Here is a 13,558-nt window from a genome sequence, read left to right on the forward strand (position 1 = left end):
GCCTGTTCTTGCTTCCTTTTTCCTTTTTCAATTTGTTTCGGGGTTTTTCGTGTTTTTCCCCCAATTTGTTTTCGACTTGTTTTCTGCCTTTCTTTTTCAGTGTTTTTCTTTTCAATTTGTTTTCATGTAAGAGCCTGCGGCTGAGGCATGTATTGTTCCTTTTTCCTTGTAAACCGATCACAGGTGTATTTTATTTTCTGTCAATACAATTATTTGAACTTGAACTTGCACTTCGGTTGAGCTGACCTCTGCGATTACCCCAAATGTGGGTAACTCGGGCGCGTAATTTTTGGTAGTCGGGACTGCGTTCGCGCTGTCCCGGTGAAAAAATTTCAACTTAGTAGTTGTGAAGTAGTGTTAAGAATTATGTACAGTGAAGTGTAATTTTTTTTTTTTTTTTCATCTGTGTATGGTATGTAATGCATTCGTAGGTCTCAAGTTTACGGTGCCTTGGCGAACAACCCCACCGTCTTGAAAGTGCGGAAGGAAGGTACGTAATTGTGCATGGTAATAGTTGAAAAAAGAAAAAAAAAATTCCCATGAACGATACTTGTCCAATTCGATTTTTCAGATTTCCCCCTCCCCGCCTCACCCCCGGGCCCAGTGGTTTAACGGTAACCGGCCCAGTGTGTAAACACTGGGCACAACAAAAAATTGTTTAAAGACTCATCAAATGTTCCCCTCCACGGAAATCTTTAGTTTTTTTTTTTTTTTTTTTTTTTTTTTTTTTTTTTTTTTTTTTTTTTTTTTTTTTTTTTTTTTTTTTTTTTTTTTTAAAAGTGGGGCCCCTAGGGGCCCACACACAAAAACATCATTTAATACATAAAGATACATACAAGGCAGTGGACAAGAACACTGTACAGAACATAAACACAAAGATGAAGAACATGACGATGCTGCTGGACCCCGCCAACACGGAGGTTCTTGAAGGTCCCGGCTACTTGTTGGGTGGAGGGGGGGTGAGGGACTGCTGGGGGTGAAGAGATGCTGATCCAGGAGCCGCGCAGCTGATGGAGGCCGCGCGGAGAAAACGGCGATGCTGATGACGATGGGAAGAAGACGGAGTGGCGATGTAGATGGTGAACTATGGTGGCGGGTCCGCGGAGGCTACCGGTGGACGTGGAGGTCTACGCCGTCATCTACCGGGCCCACCGGCCGCCGGGACGTCGTCAGCGTCGTCGTCGGAGTCGTCGCGTAAGTGGTCAGTCGAAAAGAGCGGTCGTCGTGGGTGGGGTGCAGGAGGCAGCGGCTCCGCAAGTTGAAGGATGAGGGGGTTGTCGCTGCGTCGGCATCGGCGTAGGAAGTAAGTTGTCATGGAGCGAAGGAGAGGGTGAAGGTGGGGCAGGCCGGAGTCTGCCAGGAGAGTCAGCCTGGAGGTGGCGCGGGGGAGTCCGAGAAGGAGACGAATCCCCAGGAAGTAGGTGCGGGTAATGGGGCGAAGGTTGAAACGGGATGAATGAACCCACACGGGGGATGCGTAGGTGAAGCGTGGGATGACGTAGGAATGAAATGCGGTGATGCGAACCGGGAGGGGGGTGCCAGATGAGGGTCGCAGTATCGGTGCCAGCTGCGCCAAGACCGCCCTGGATTGAGTCTTCATGGAAGCAAGGTGCGGGATGAAAGTGAAGGTACTGTCCAGGGTCACCCCCAGATAGCGGACCTCGGGTGACCAGGGGATGGCAGTGCTGGAAACTCGTGGGGGGTGGTCCTGGCGTGGGTGGATGCGTGAGAAGAGAATGGATTGGGTCTTCGAGCAGTTCAGCCCGATGCCGTGCGCGAGGAACTGAGTAGAGAGTGATGTGAGCCCGCGGCTCAGGCGGTCGCCGAGCATCCGCTCGGAGACGGAGGAAGCGAGGAGGCAAGTGTCATCGGCGTACTGAACCAGGTGAGTGCCAGGTGGTGGTTGCAGGTCGGCGATGTGAAGGGTGAAGAGAAGGGGTGAAAGGATGGCGCCCTGGGGGACGCCGGCCATGATGTGACGGGGGTCGGAGAGTTCGCCCTCCACCCGAACCCGGAAGGTACGACCCCCCAGGAACGAGCAGATGAGGCGTATGAGATGAGGTGGAAGGTCGGTGGCGGAGAGACGGTGAATGAGTTGTGAATGGGGCACGGAATCAAATGCCCGGGCAAGGTCCAGAAGCACCATGCCCGTGTGTTGGCGCCGTGCGAAACCTTGGACAGCCAGCACCTCCACACGGGCGATGGCGTGGGAGGTGGAGTGACGTTTGCGGAAACCGAACTGGTGATGGGGGAGAAGATGCAAGAGGTTGACGTGAAGGAGAAGGCGTGTGAGAATGGTCCGCTCTGCGACCTTAGAGATGATGGGTAGAAGAGAAATGGGGCGGTACGATGATGGTAGGGAAGGGGGCTTCCCGGGTTTGGGTATGGGTGAGACAATGGCCACTTTCCAAGGGGTGGGGAAATGACAGAGAAGGAACATCGCGTTGATGATGCGGGTAAGGAAGACCGTCGCCTTCCGAGGAAGAGCACGGAGGACGGGTGCAGGCAGAGAGTCGGAACCGGGGGCAGAAGGGGGCTTGAGACGGAGGAGGAGTGTGCGCACCTCCGATGGCGTGGCGAGAGGGAATGGCAGAGAGTCCGGAAGAACGGGCAGAGTGACGTGATGTGCGAGGGGGGGGGGGTGTGTCCCCGTCGTCCGAAGACTCGGAGGAGAGGGTGGGGGGGTCAGCGGAGGCAAACGTGGTCGCGAGGTAGGCAGCGACCGCCTCCGATCGCTCAGGGGCAGTCTCCGCCACCCCGGCCGGGTGGGTGAGTGGGGGAATAGTGGTGGGGACCGATCGGAGGCGCCGGACGTAGGTCCACAGAGAGCCGGATGCAGAGGCGAGGGAGCCGAGACGCCGGGTCTCCAAATGCGCCTTCCACGCCGCGACCATCCGGCGGCACCGGCCCCGCAGCAGGAGGAACACCATCCGTGTCAACGGGGACCGGTTGGCCTGCCACAGGCCGCGGAAGCGGTCGCGCAGGACCACGGCGTCACGCAGGTAAGGCGGGAAGGGGGTGATGCGGGTACTTGGAGTGGCCAGCGGAATGTGAGCGGAGGCGGCCGCAGAGACGGCCCGGGTGAATGACACGACGTTGGCGTCGAGACGGTCGGGGGTGTCGAAGGGGAGGGTGAGGTCGAGTGATGATGAGAGGGTGGTCTGGAACCCATTCCAGTCGGCGTTGCGGAAGTCGAAGCGGGGAAGGTGCGGGTTGGAATGGGGGTAGAAGTGAAGGGAGCCGAGGACGGGCAGGTGATCCGAGGCCCCGGCGGTGAGCGTGGTGAGACCAGAGATGATGGGGAGCGGTGTGGTGAGGGCGAGGTCGATGATACTGGGATGACGGTGGTGCTGAGCGGGGAAGAATGTGGGGGTGGCGGGGGCGCAGATGGAGAGGTTAGTACGCCGGAGGAGCTGACGGAGGGAGCTGCCTCGGCGGTTGGCCGCGACGCAGCCCCAGTAGGGATGGGTGGCGTTGAAGTCCCCGGCCAGCACGACATGGGCATCGAGCCGACCGAGGGCGACAACGGCGGCAGAGGGGAAGGCAAATTGGGGTGGGAGATACACGGAGACTAGAGTCAGGGAGTAGGGCTGTCCGAACAGGCGCACGGCCACAGCCTCAGTCGCGGGTGAAGGTGGAATGTGTCGGCGGTGATGGGTGAAGGTGTCGCGCACCAGGAGTGCCACCCCACCCCCCCGACCATCACGGTCGGAGCGGTGGACGGCATATCCCGGGACGCGGAGGGGTACAGCGGGGGTCAGCCAGGTCTCTGATAGGAACACGACATCGGGTGAGTGCTCGTCGACGAGGTGAAGGAAGTCGAGAAGCTTAGGGAGCAAAGAAAAGGCGTTCCAGACTAGGAGCTTAAGGGGCGGCGGGGGATCCATCGAAGAGACCCAGAAGCGCTTGGAGGAGCACCTCGAATCTCTCCGAAGGGGACTTGGCATGGGACAGGGCGGTCAGGGTGCGGCGAATGAAGGGAAAGTACTGCCGAAACAGCTGGATGAGGTCACGTATGATCGCGGTGAATGAAGTGTCGTCAGCGTCCGGTCGGTGAGATGAGGGGTCCTGAGGTGCAGATGGAGATGGCCCGTCGCGGGAGGGGAACAGGGTGGCGGCGGCGGAACCGCGCCGAGTCCAGGCGTTGGAGGTGACGGCGGGAAAGGCACGAGCGTCGGTCAAGTTTGGCGGTCGCGGTCGCGGTGCCGGGGTGGCCTCAGGCTGTTGTCGGGGGGGGTGGCGTCTGAGGTAGGCCTGGTTCACCCGGCAGTCCATGGAAGTCGCGAAGTGCGCCTCGCCGCAATTGACGCACTTCGGAGTCGTCGAAGTGCACTCGCGGGACCGGTGGGGCCCGGCACACTTGAAACAGGCCACCGGCCTCTCGCAGCGTGTGGATGGGTGGCCGGCCTGCTGGCACCGGTAACACTGCGGGACCCGCCCGCTGCCACGATAGCGTTCGACGGAGACCACCCAGCAGCCCAGGGAGCGTAGAGCCAGGAAGGGAGCTGCCTCCCCCAGGTGGTGAGTATTAACCAGGAACGGACGGGTCGTGGCGGTGTCGGTGACGCGGAGCGGAGTGACGGAAGCAACGGGTAGGTCCAGGTCGAGGAGGGCGGCGTGCACCTCCTCGGGGGTAGTGGTGAGTGGGAGACGCTTCAGGACGAGTCGGTCCCCCTTCTCGTCCTGTCGCAGGTGCGTGAAAGGCTGATGGCCGAGCTGGGTGAGGTGGTTGTATAGGAAGGTGTGATCAGCGGCGTTAGAAGTGTAAAAGGAGGTGCGGCCGTCGACGGAGGTGATGGATAGCTTGCCAGAAAGGAGCGACTGAAACGATTGGGCCAGGGTGAAGGGGCTGGTGGTGATGGGGAGGCGGCAGCCGATGGGCGGCATGCGGGTAGGCTTGACGGTGGCGGCGGCGGAGGCAGATGCGGGGGCGGCAGCAGGTTGGGTGGGGGCCGGGTGCGGGGTCCAGGTGCAGATGCGGAGGTGGATGGTCGAGGCGACGGCTGACGAGCAGCGGAGGTCGATGGCTGAGTCGCGGCGGTCGTAGTCGGTCGGGGGGTGGTGCGGCGGGTGAGGTGTGAGATGCGGGATGACGTGGATGGTGCAGGTGACGAGTCCCGGGACGAGGTCCCCTCCTCGCCGGCGGAGTCGAGCTCGAGGGCGCCAAACCGGTTGGAGATGGAGGTGCGGTCCTCGGCGCGCCCCATCCTCGGCCGCTTCACCGTCCGGCGGGGGAGGCTGAAGCCGGTGTCCATCGGCACGTCCCGGGGGGCCGCAGGCTCGACAGGGATGAGTGGCAGTGAGGGGGAAGGCGCTGAGAATGGTGAGGAGATGGGGTGAGAAGCAGAGGGGGTGAAAGTGCAAACTGTCGTGGTCGTCATGGTGGTGGTCGTGGTGGTGAGGGTTGCTGCCATGGTGACGTCCGGGGTGAAGGGGGTGTCGGAGCAGAAGCCAGGTGGCACCATCTGGTGATGCTTGGACTCCGACACCTTCGTGCAGCGCTCCTGGGTGCGGATCCCGGTCCGGCTGGGGGTGGGGGGCGGCGAGCATCCCTCTGCTCCAGCATCGCCCGAGGCACCCGTCCGGTCTCGGTGGCCACCAGGAGGCCTGGTGTAGTCCCTCAATGGCGGTTGGAGTCGGCCCTCAAAGTCGGAGTCCCCCAGGGGCGGGTCCTCCCCGGACCCCCCCTCGGCCATGCCGACGAGAAACAATCAAGTCGGCAGGCCAAGAGCCACACCTGGGAGGAACTACTCTTCTCGGCCACCTGGTGACAGCCCCAGGAAGCAGCAGCAGCAGTCAGCAGTCAGTTAAAGGTGGAAGAAGATGGAGTGAATATAATAGGAGTGATGCTGAGTAGAACTTGTAAATAAAAATAAAATAATAATTAGTGGAACCCGAGGGTTGAATTTATTTCTGCAGAGTCCCCCCAGCAATGCCCAGGGGGGGACCCTGTTGCTTGCTGCTGAGAGTTACCAGATCCGGATATGCACCCAGCAGCAAGTCTTCGCACCAGAAACGACTGGTCGGATTATAAAAGCACGCGAGGAAAACTCGAATTAACTAAGGAAATCCCTGCAAACCACTCAGAGTAGCACCTAAGAGCAGTTTGAAGGGAAACCAGAGCACGGTTGAAACTTTGAAAATCCGGACTATATAGGAAAAATGTGCGGACCACCACTAATGGTGAAAATAGCGTACGGTCGTGCAGCCTGAAGCCGCGAATCGTCCGAAAATCGCCTCGTGGGACACGGCACTCGATATTTCGTGAAACCCTAGGTATGTTGCTAATGGAAAAAAGTTCCCCTCTCGACTGTGCCGTGGTGCCCGCCTTTTTGCCGAGGCGGACGCGACGACCCGAGTGCCGCCACGCGGCAAACGGTGTAACCAAGTGCCGCCACGCGGCAAACGGGGTAACCAAATGCACGCGGCGGTCGACCGTCGCCGTGGGTACAGAAACAAAGGAAACGAGGTGCGAGTAGAAACGGGCAGTTGTAGGAAGAAATTGTATTTGCATTGTTGGTGTGTACTGTCATGTAGTGTGATGAACTGGCACGGGAGTGTTATGTCTGGGGAAAGAGCTGTTTCGGAGGTAGAAGTACATAACCTCAAAACACGTTGATGAGGTGGTCCGAGCTCCAAGTGAAATAGAAAAGCGAAACACTGCGCAGCATACTTACCTGGCGTAGGGGCTACCCTGATCAAGCAGGGGGTTCCCCCAGGGTGAGGCTCTTCCCTTGCACTTCGGTTGAGCTGACCTCTGCGATTACCCCAAATGTGGGTAACTCGGGCGCGTAATTTTTGGTAGTCGGGACTGCGTTCGCGCTGTCCCGGTGAAAAAATTTCAACTTAGTAGTTGTGAAGTAGTGTTAAGAATTATGTACAGTGAAGTGTAATTTTTTTTTTTTTTTTCATCTGTGTATGGTATGTAATGCATTCGTAGGTCTCAAGTTTACGGTGCCTTGGCGAACAACCCCACCGTCTTGAAAGTGCGGAAGGAAGGTACGTAATTGTGCATGGTAATAGTTGAAAAAAGAAAAAAAAAATTCCCATGAACGATACTTGTCCAATTCGATTTTTCAGATTTCCCCCTCCCCGCCTCACCCCCGGGCCCAGTGGTTTAACGGTAACCGGCCCAGTGTGTAAACACTGGGCACAACAAAAAATTGTTTAAAGACTCATCAAATGTTCCCCTCCACGGAAATCTTTAGTAAAAGGCGAAAGATTTATGCGTTTGAAGGGAAACCAGAGCACGGTTGAAACTTTGAAAATCCGGACTATATAGGAAAAATGTGCGGACCACCACTAATGGTGAAAATAGCGTACGGTCGTGCAGCCTGAAGCCGCGAATCGTCCGAAAATCGCCTCGTGGGACACGGCACTCGATATTTCGTGAAACCCTAGGTATGTTGCTAATGGAAAAAAGTTCCCCTCTCGACTGTGCCGTGGTGCCCGCCTTTTTGCCGAGGCGGACGCGACGACCCGAGTGCCGCCACGCGGCAAACGGTGTAACCAAGTGCCGCCACGCGGCAAACGGGGTAACCAAATGCACGCGGCGGTCGACCGTCGCCGTGGGTACAGAAACAAAGGAAACGAGGTGCGAGTAGAAACGGGCAGTTGTAGGAAGAAATTGTATTTGCATTGTTGGTGTGTACTGTCATGTAGTGTGATGAACTGGCACGGGAGTGTTATGTCTGGGGAAAGAGCTGTTTCGGAGGTAGAAGTACATAACCTCAAAACACGTTGATGAGGTGGTCCGAGCTCCAAGTGAAATAGAAAAGCGAAACACTGCGCAGCATACTTACCTGGCGTAGGGGCTACCCTGATCAAGCAGGGGGTTCCCCCAGGGTGAGGCTCTTCCCTTGCACTTCGGTTGAGCTGACCTCTGCGATTACCCCAAATGTGGGTAACTCGGGCGCGTAATTTTTGGTAGTCGGGACTGCGTTCGCGCTGTCCCGGTGAAAAAATTTCAACTTAGTAGTTGTGAAGTAGTGTTAAGAATTATGTACAGTGAAGTGTAATTTTTTTTTTTTTTTTCATCTGTGTATGGTATGTAATGCATTCGTAGGTCTCAAGTTTACGGTGCCTTGGCGAACAACCCCACCGTCTTGAAAGTGCGGAAGGAAGGTACGTAATTGTGCATGGTAATAGTTGAAAAAAGAAAAAAAAAATTCCCATGAACGATACTTGTCCAATTCGATTTTTCAGATTTCCCCCTCCCCGCCTCACCCCCGGGCCCAGTGGTTTAACGGTAACCGGCCCAGTGTGTAAACACTGGGCACAACAAAAAATTGTTTAAAGACTCATCAAATGTTCCCCTCCACGGAAATCTTTAGTTTTTTTTTTTTTTTTTTTTTTTTTTTTTTTTTTTTTTTTTTTTTTTTTTTTTTTTTTTTTTTTTTTTTTTTTGTCAAAAGTGGGGCCCCTAGGGGCCCCACACACAAAAACATCATTTAATACATAAAGATACATACAAGGCAGTTGACAAGAACACTGTACAGAACATAAACACAAAGATGAAGAACATGACGATGCTGGACCCCGCCAACACGGAGGTTCTTGAAGGTCCCGGCTACTTGTTGGGTGGAGGGGGGGTGAGGGACTGCTGGGGGTGAAGAGATGCTGATCCAGGAGCCGCGCAGCTGATGGAGGCCGCGCGGAGAAAACGGCGATGCTGATGACGATGGGAAGAAGACGGAGTGGCGATGTAGATGGTGAACTATGGTGGCGGGTCCGCGGAGGCTACCGGTGGACGTGGAGGTCTACGTCGTCATCTACCGGGCCCACCGGCCGCCGGGACGTCGTCAGCGTCGTCGTCGGAGTCGTCGCGTAAGTGGTCAGTCGAAAAGAGCGGTCGTCGTGGGTGGGGTGCAGGAGGCAGCGGCTCCGCAAGTTGAAGGATGAGGGGGTTGTCGCTGCGTCGGCATCGGCGTAGGAAGTAAGTAGTCATGGAGCGAAGGAGAGGGTGAAGGTGGGGCAGGCCGGAGTCTGCCAGGAGAGTCAGCCTGGAGGTGGCGCGGGGGAGTCCGAGAAGGAGACGAATCCCCAGGAAGTAGGTGCGGGTAATGGGGCGAAGGTTGAAACGGGATGAATGAACCCACACGGGGGATGCGTAGGTGAAGCGTGGGATGACGTAGGAATGAAATGCGGTGATGCGAACCGGGAGGGGGGTGCCAGATGAGGGTCGCAGTATCGGTGCCAGCTGCGCCAAGACCGCCCTGGATTGAGTCTTCATGGAAGCAAGGTGCGGGATGAAAGTGAAGGTACTGTCCAGGGTCACCCCCAGATAGCGGACCTCGGGTGACCAGGGGATGGCAGTGCTGGAAACTCGTGGGGGGTGGTCCTGGCGTGGGTGGATGCGTGAGAAGAGAATGGATTGGGTCTTCGAGCAGTTCAGCCCGATGCCGTGCGCGAGGAACTGAGTAGAGAGTGATGTGAGCCCGCGGCTCAGGCGGCCGCCGAGCATCCGCTCGGAGACGGAGGAAGCGAGGAGGCAAGTGTCATCGGCGTACTGAACCAGGTGAGTGCCAGGTGGTGGTTGCAGGTCGGCGATGTGAAGGGTGAAGAGAAGGGGTGAAAGGATGGCGCCCTGGGGGACGCCGGCCATGATGTGACGGGGGTCGGAGAGTTCGCCCTCCACCCGAACCCGGAAGGTACGACCCCCCAGGAACGAGCAGATGAGGCGTATGAGATGAGGTGGAAGGTCGGTGGCGGAGAGACGGTGAATGAGTTGTGAATGGGGCACGGAATCAAATGCCCGGGCAAGGTCCAGAAGCACCATGCCCGTGTGTTGGCGCCGTGCGAAACCTTGGACAGCCAGCACCTCCACACGGGCGATGGCGTGGGAGGTGGAGTGACGTTTGCGGAAACCGAACTGGTGATGGGGGAGAAGATGCAAGAGGTTGACGTGAAGGAGAAGGCGTGTGAGAATGGTCCGCTCTGCGACCTTAGAGATGATGGGTAGAAGAGAAATGGGGCGGTACGATGATGGTAGGGAAGGGGGCTTCCCGGGTTTGGGTATGGGTGAGACAATGGCCACTTTCCAAGGGGTGGGGAAATGACAGAGAAGGAACATCGCGTTGATGATGCGGGTAAGGAAGACCGTCGCCTTCCGAGGAAGAGCACGGAGGACGGGTGCAGGCAGAGAGTCGGAACCGGGGGCAGAAGGGGGCTTGAGACGGAGGAGGAGTGTGCGCACCTCCGATGGCGTGGCGAGAGGGAATGGCAGAGAGTCCGGAAGAACGGGCAGAGTGACGTGATGTGCGAGGGGGGGGGGGTGTGTCCCCGTTGTCCGAAGACTCGGAGGAGAGGGTGGGGGGGGTCAGCGGAGGCAAACGTGGTCGCGAGATAGGCAGCGACCGCCTCCGATCGCTCAGGGGCAGTCTCCGCCACCCCGGCCGGGTGGGTGAGTGGGGGAATAGTGGTGGGGACCGATCGGAGGCGCCGGACGTAGGTCCACAGAGAGCCGGATGCAGAGGCGAGGGAGCCGAGACGCCGGGTCTCCAAATGCGCCTTCCACGCCGCGACCATCCGGCGGCACCGGCCCCGCAGCAGGAGGAACACCATCCGTGTCAACGGGGACCGGTAGGCCTGCCACAGGCCGCGGAAGCGGTCGCGCAGGACCACGGCGTCACGCAGGTAAGGCGGGAAGGGGGTGATGCGGGTACTTGGAGTGGCCAGCGGAATGTGAGCGGAGGCGGCCGCAGAGACGGCCCGGGTGAATGACACGACGTTGGCGTCGAGACGGTCGGGGGTGTCGAAGGGGAGGGTGAGGTCGAGTGATGATGAGAGGGTGGTCTGGAACCCATTCCAGTCGGCGTTGCGGAAGTCGAAGCGGGGAAGGTGCGGGTTGGAATGGGGGTAGAAGTGAAGGGAGCCGAGGACGGGCAGGTGATCCGAGGCCCCGGCGGTGAGCGTGGTGAGACCAGAGATGATGGGGAGCGGTGTGGTGAGGGCGAGGTCGATGATACTGGGATGACGGTGGTGCTGAGCGGGGAAGAATGTGGGGGTGGCGGGGGCGCAGATGGAGAGGTTAGTACGCCGGAGGAGCTGACGGAGGGAGCTGCCTCGGCGGTTGGCCGCGACGCAGCCCCAGTAGGGATGGGTGGCGTTGAAGTCCCCGGCCAGCACGACATGGGCATCGAGCCGACCGAGGGCGACAACGGCGGCAGAGGGGAAGGCAAATTGGGGTGGGAGATACACGGAGACTAGAGTCAGGGAGTAGGGCTGTCCGAACAGGCGCACGGCCACAGCCTCAGTCGCGGGTGAAGGTGGAATGTGTCGGCGGTGATGGGTGAAGGTGTCGCGCACCAGGAGTGCCACCCCACCCCCCCGACCATCACGGTCGGAGCGGTGGACGGCATATCCCGGGACGCGGAGGGGTACAGCGGGGGTCAGCCAGGTCTCTGATAGGAACACGACATCGGGTGAGTGCTCGTCGACGAGGTGAAGGAAGTCGAGAAGCTTAGGGAGCAAAGAAAAGGCGTTCCAGACTAGGAGCTTAAGGGGCGGCGGGGGATCCATCGAAGAGACCCAGAAGCGCTTGGAGGAGCACCTCGAATCTCTCCGAAGGGGACTTGGCATGGGACAGGGCGGTCAGGGTGCGGCGAATGAAGGGAAAGTACTGCCGAAACAGCTGGATGAGGTCACGTATGATCGTGGTGAATGAAGTGTCGTCAGCGTCCGGTCGGTGAGATGAGGGGTCCTGAGGTGCAGATGGAGATGGCCCGTCGCGGGAGGGGAACAGGGTGGCGGCGGCGGAACCGCGCCGAGTCCAGGCGTTGGAGGTGACGGCGGGAAAGGCACGAGCGTCGGTCAAGTTTGGCGGTCGCGGTCGCGGTGCCGGGGTGGCCTCAGGCTGTTGTCGGGGGGGGTGGCGTCTGAGGTAGGCCTGGTTCACCCGGCAGTCCATGGAAGTCGCGAAGTGCGCCTCGCCGCAATTGACGCACTTCGGAGTCGTCGATGTGCACTCGCGGGACCGGTGGGGCCCGGCACACTTGAAACAGGCCACCGGCCTCTCGCAGCGTGTGGATGGGTGGCCGGCCTGCTGGCACCGGTAACACTGCGGGACCCGCCCGCTGCCACGATAGCGTTCGACGGAGACCACCCAGCAGCCCAGGGAGCGTAGAGCCAGGAAGGGAGCTGCCTCCCCCAGGTGGTGAGTATTAACCAGGAACGGACGGGTCGTGGCGGTGTCGGTGACGCGGAGCGGAGTGACGGAAGCAACGGGTAGGTCCAGGTCGAGGAGGGCGGCGTGCACCTCCTCGGGGGTAGTGGTGAGTGGGAGACGCTTCAGGACGAGTCGGTCCCCCTTCTCGTCCTGTCGCAGGTGCGTGAAAGGCTGATGGCCGAGCTGGGTGAGGTGGTTGTATAGGAAGGTGTGATCAGCGGCGTTAGAAGTGTAAAAGGAGGTGCGGCCGTCGACGGAGGTGATGGATAGCTTGCCAGAAAGGAGCGACTGAAACGATTGGGCCAGGGTGAAGGGGCTGGTGGTGATGGGGAGGCGGCAGCCGATGGGCGGCATGCGGGTAGGCTTGACGGTGGCGGCGGCGGAGGCAGATGCGGGGGCGGCAGCAGGTTGGGTGGGAGGCCGGGTGCGGGGTCCAGGTGCAGATGCGGAGGTGGATGGTCGAGGCGACGGCTGACGAGCAGCGGAGGTCGATGGCTGAGTCGCGGCGGTCGTAGTCGGTCGGGGGGTGGTGCGGCGGGTGAGGTGTGAGATGCGGGATGACGTGGATGGTGCAGGTGACGAGTCCCGGGACGAGGTCCCCTCCTCGCCGGCGGAGTCGAGCTCGAGGGCGCCAAACCGGTTGGAGATGGAGGTGCGGTCCTCGGCGCGCCCCATCCTCGGCCGCTTCACCGTCCGGCGGGGGAGGCTGAAGCCGGTGTCCATCGGCACGTCCCGGGGGGCCGCAGGCTCGACAGGGATGAGTGGCAGTGAGGGGGAAGGGGCTGAGAATGGTGAGGAGATGGGGTGAGAAGCAGAGGGGGTGAAAGTGCAAACTGTCGTGGTCGTCATGGTGGTGGTCGTGGTGGTGAGGGTTGCTGCCATGGTGACGTCCGGGGTGAAGGGGGTGTCGGAGCAGAAGCCAGGTGGCACCATCTGGTGATGCTTGGACTCCGACACCTTCGTGCAGCGCTCCTGGGTGCGGATCCCGGTCTGGCTGGGGGTGGGGGGCGGCGAGCATCCCTCTGCTCCAGCATCGCCCGAGGCACCCGTCCGGTCTCGGTGGCCACCAGGAGGCCTGGTGTAGTCCCTCAATGGCGGTTGGAGTCGGCCCTCAAAGTCGGAGTCCCCCAGGGGCGGGTCCTCCCCGGACCCCCCCTCGGCCATGCCGACGAGAAACAATCAAGTCGGCAGGCCAAGAGCCACACCTGGGAGGAACTACTCTTCTCGGCCACCTGGTGACAGCCCCAGGAAGCAGCAGCAGCAGTCAGCAGTCAGTTAAAGGTGGAAGAAGATGGAGTGAATATAATAGGAGTGATGCTGAGTAGAACTTGTAAATAAAAATAAAATAATAATTAGTGGAACCCGAGGGTTGAATTTATTTCTGCAGAGTCC

The 13,558-nt window shown here is 59.2% G+C and overlaps 3 non-coding genes across 3 annotated transcripts; 2 read left to right on the plus strand and 1 right to left on the minus strand.

The window, feature by feature from the left end:
• The first annotated feature begins 6,669 nt into the window (after positions 1-6,669).
• On the plus strand, positions 6,670-6,832 carry LOC134544811 (U1 spliceosomal RNA). Its single transcript, XR_010078068.1, has one exon. It is a non-coding gene; the product is annotated as a U1 spliceosomal RNA (small nuclear RNA).
• Positions 6,833-7,131: 299 nt separating this feature from the next.
• On the minus strand, positions 7,132-7,251 carry LOC134544780 (U5 spliceosomal RNA). Its single transcript, XR_010078037.1, has one exon. It is a non-coding gene; the product is annotated as a U5 spliceosomal RNA (small nuclear RNA).
• A 543-nt stretch (positions 7,252-7,794) lies between these two features.
• On the plus strand, positions 7,795-7,957 carry LOC134544812 (U1 spliceosomal RNA). The gene has a single exon (XR_010078069.1). It is a non-coding gene; the product is annotated as a U1 spliceosomal RNA (small nuclear RNA).
• The last annotated feature ends 5,601 nt before the right edge of the window (positions 7,958-13,558 follow it).

This window comes from Bacillus rossius, unplaced genomic scaffold, assembly GCF_032445375.1.
Source record: "Bacillus rossius redtenbacheri isolate Brsri unplaced genomic scaffold, Brsri_v3 Brsri_v3_scf50, whole genome shotgun sequence".
In the NCBI taxonomy this organism is placed as follows: domain Eukaryota; kingdom Metazoa; phylum Arthropoda; class Insecta; order Phasmatodea; family Bacillidae; genus Bacillus; species Bacillus rossius.